The sequence below is a fragment of the Ursus maritimus genome, unplaced genomic scaffold (genome assembly GCF_017311325.1).
Source record: "Ursus maritimus isolate PB19 unplaced genomic scaffold, ASM1731132v1 scaffold_24, whole genome shotgun sequence".
Taxonomy (NCBI): Eukaryota; Metazoa; Chordata; class Mammalia; order Carnivora; family Ursidae; genus Ursus; species Ursus maritimus.
Genome location: NW_024424897.1, coordinates 27,139,678 through 27,144,144, shown reverse-complemented (window position 1 = coordinate 27,144,144; position 4,467 = coordinate 27,139,678). Strand labels below are relative to the sequence as shown.

General features: G+C 35.6%; 1 non-coding gene across 1 annotated transcript; it reads left to right on the top strand.

Moving 5' to 3' along the window:
• Positions 1-728: 728 nt before the first annotated feature.
• On the top strand, positions 729-835 carry LOC121105109. Its single transcript, XR_005837539.1, has one exon. It is a non-coding gene; the product is annotated as a U6 spliceosomal RNA (small nuclear RNA).
• Positions 836-4,467: the final 3,632 nt, after the last annotated feature.

Here is a 4,467-nt window from a genome sequence, read left to right as displayed (position 1 = left end):
ACTTTCTTCAGTGGTTCCATGTCAAGGAAGAAAAATAATTCAGAGCACATATCACCTCAAAACTTATAGCTCAGTTTTGGGCTCAAAATATGATCTTTTACAGCAGGTGCTAAACTGGAAAAATTCAATTCTCCAATTGACCAGATACTCCCCAATGAGAAAGAAACTGGGCCAGCAACTATGAAGTGAAAAAATTGCTACCTGTTTTTTCCCTCCTTGCAGAAATCTTTGCTGTAGAAGTCTGTTACTGAAGGGAAGAGCTTCTGCAGATTCCTGTGTGATTCAGCTTTCTTACCTCTTAGTTATGAGCATTTTCTCATATGTATGTAATATTTATGAAACATGAATGAGATGCTACAGCTATCAGAGAAAATAAATGTAAACAAGATATCCTAATCTTGGTTAGAAGAATTACCAAGAAGGAAATGGGAGATTGAAATCCCATAGCTATTTGCTTATTTGTTTGTTTGTTTTTAAAAGTTTGACTTAAAAAAAAAATGTCTGACTTTTTTTCAGCTTTGAGATATAATTGATATAAAACACTTGTAAGTTTAAGGTGTATTATGTGATGATTTGATATGTGTATATATTGATAAATTTTTACCACCATAAGGTTAGTCAATACATTCTTTACCTCATGTTATTACCATTTTGTTGTTTTTAAGGTGAGAAGATTAAAGCTGTATTCTCATAGCCACTTGCCCATGGCTTTTTCAACAAAAGGGTAAGTGCTCACTTCAGCAGCACATATCCTAAAATTGGAATGATACAGAGAAGATTAGCATGGCCACTGTGCAGGGATGACACACAAATTCATGGAACGTTCCACATTTTTGAGTGCTGGGTGATGTATGGAATTGTTGAATCACTCTATTGTATACCTGAAACTAATACAACACTGTATGTTAAATATACTGGAATTTAAAATTACACTACATCAAAAACTAATGATGTACTATACAGTGGCTAACTGAACATAATAATAAAAAGTAATAAATAAATAAAATTTAAAAATTAAATTAAATTAAAACAAAACACAAGAGGGTAAAATACAAGGGCAAGGTCACTTCCAGGATCTAGGATAAGATCTACCTTTCTTCAGATAGAACTATGGGGAAGGATATTCAAAGCATCAGAGAAACATGCCTTCTAACAGGTGTGCAAGAAAAGTGAATAAAAAGGGATGGGGGTGATGCAAAGGAAGCCTTTTCACAATGCTTCATCTGGAGGCACAGGACTTCAGATGAATGACTGGAGACACAGGAGAAAGAATGAGGAATTAAATTTGATAAATTTATTAAATTCCAAATAAGAAATCCCACCAGACTCTTTCTGTTCATTCTCCACAAAACCACCCTAGATCAGAGCCTAGGATATTATCTTTGGAATAAATGAGACTTCGACTGTTCCAAGTTTCACTAGAAAGAATTCAGTTTCAATTGATTTTATATACTTTGGAAAAAATAGATGTGGTGGCGCTATGCAAGTTTTAGCAATTGCCTAATAAGTTCCCTAGCCTATTACAAATTCAATATACAGTATTTCTGGAAAGTATTAAGTATGATAATTATACTGCTCATATATTTCCCTTTAATGTTTGCAATAACCAAAAGAAAATTAATGCAAGAGAAGAAATATAGATAATAATACTTTTCTTCTTAAGACATATCTCTCCAAGAGAGATATTCTGGACACCAGCTATAAATTACTGTACCCATTTAAAGTGTTATAAAAATAAAAACTAGTAGGTAGTGAATGGAGATTTGTGCCACAGACTGTACTGCAGAAATAACTACTTTCTCACAATGGGGACATTCCCATTTACGCAAAATAATTTCAGGTTATTTTTTTTCTTTGTTTGACACAGCAATGTTGTCATGACCTTCATCTACACGGTGAGTTTTGGTAATATTTTCATTTATATCTTCTCTCCATGGGGATAAATGGTTCTAACCTTGAAATCTCAGTTCCTGTGTGAAAAATAACTTTATAAATACTTCAAACACTTACATTTTCAGCAACAAATGTTCCAGTATGAATACAAAACAGCATTTCTGTCAAACCCAGCAATACATAACTTGAACTCAGAAGACAGGAGTCCCTATACCCACACAGTTCACGGTCGATTCTCAGAAATAGCTTACATATTCTTCAGTGGCATTACGATTATATATATTTCTTATTAGGTGGTGCCTGACTTGGGGTTCCTGGAGCTGTTTACTGGCAACTCTAAGCATTTTTGATTCAGCTGTAACCTTTGATAGACTTATAGTCATCAATATTAATTAAATATTTAAAAAGCTATCAATTTTATCCACTTATACATTAATTTCACAAACATTCTTTGAAGAGCTATTATTTGCTAGACACTTTCCTAGGCCCAGGAGATAGGTAAATTACACCTGATATCCTTTGCCCTTAAAGGACTCACATTCAAGTAAAAAAAAAAAAAAAAAAAAAAAAAAAAAAGGAAAATGCAAAAATACATTTTATCTCAAAACAACAACTCTGCTGTGACTGTTATTAGCATGTTATTAGGACTATAATGCCTGTGTGTGTGTGTTGACACAATGTAAGTGCATTGTCTTAATTTGGATTACCTTCAAAGCAGACACGAAGCAGGGATTTGGGTTCAAGTAATTTTTTTAGAGATTTATTTATTTGAACAGGGGGAGAGAGAGAGAGACGACGGAGAGGGGAGGGGAGGGTCAGAGAGAGAGGGAGACAAGTAAACTCCCTGTAGAGTGGGGAGCCTGACGCAGGGCTCGATCCCAGGACCCCGAGATCATGACCTGAGTTGAACGCTTAGCTAATGCAGGCACCCCTCAAGGAATTTTTAAGGAGGTCATCACTAGAAGTCCTTGAAGTTAGTGACCTCTAGGTATGAACTTCAGGACATCCCAGCATTACCTGAAGGGTCTGGTGTAGCACAGATGGCCAGGCTCCACACCCAGACCTTCTCCATCAGTAGTCTGTGATACAGTACAAGGACTTGCATTTTCAAATTCCTGTTTGACACTGAGATTGAGGGTGTCCAGACTGCATTTAAAGGACCACTGATGTGGCACGTATGAGCAGGGCATAACAGTCATGTGCACATACATTCAAATATTTTTGATGTCCTTGCTCTTACCCGAACATCACAATTTCCTCATGCTTTCAGCCATTTATTGCATCAACGATTGCACGTGTGTGAGTTTGAGCCCTGCATGAACCTGGAAGGCTTTGCCCCTTCGTTAGCTAGTTAGTAACCAGGTGACTACATACAGGTAGTTAATTAGAAAATATTGGTATCATACACCCATTTTATCTTATTTTATTTTTTTCTGGGATACCTGTAGCTATCAACTCAATGTCCATGTTGGGTTTGAGAGGAGCAGGATGCAAAGGTTACATTTACTGCACGAAAAATGTCCTCTTGGATAGTTCATGCGAAATAACTTTCAGCTGCTTATCTAGATCGGGATGATGGAGGACTGAAAGCGTGCGTGCACGCATGTATGTGTATTAATGATATGCGCATGTATAGCAGGAATAACTATTTTGTGTTCATAAATATTTGATGAAATTCTTCCAAGCACGAAATCGGAATTTTCTCTGCACCAAGCAAAGTGTTTCCGCGAGGTTCATGGAGCTGGGATAAAAACAGAAGTCTCGTAAAAACAGTTTGGCACAATAACCACATATATACCTTATTGCCTTTGAATAAAGAACATTTTGTGTAGAAAGCTTACCACTCCGGTTCTCGCCTGTGACTACACTACAGGTAAAAAAAAAAAAAAAAAAAAAAAGCCATTTATGGAGGGACATTTTTAAAACAAAATGAATGTTTGTACTTATGCGGGGAGCATAGTAACAAAGAAATGTATTTAACTGCGGAATGCTATTTGTTTCCACGGAATACACATGCAATTTTCTATTCTGAGTGCACATTTAAATCCACATAAAAAGGGCACTTTATTTTCCAAGGACACTGAGTGGGATAATGTAAACCAACTAAAAAGAGATGAACTCTACCTTCTGCATGTACTCTGGGCCTTTCAAGGCATCAGAATTAGGAGAGGTAACTAGATGATTTCAGCTCTATGATCTGTTCGTTCTAACATATAATTTTAGATGGTAAGGGGTCTGCGATAACTATACTCTTCTCACTGAATGTTTAATTATTTCAATAAAATGTACATAGGAACAGTATACAATAAAACAACTGAACACGATAGTCTCTTGACTCTAAGCATCAACGTGCTATATCTCTTAAAATCCACAGGCTAAGAAGCTAAAGAATAAAATAAAATTTCTCTTATTATTCGCTGCACTTAAACAACGCAGCTTAAATATCTGGCCTGAAAAACAGAATGACAGTCTTCTTCTGGTCAACCTATACATAGTAAATATATACATAGTAAATATAACTTAGTTATACATATATACAGGTATATATGTATACATGTAAATAAATAGTACATA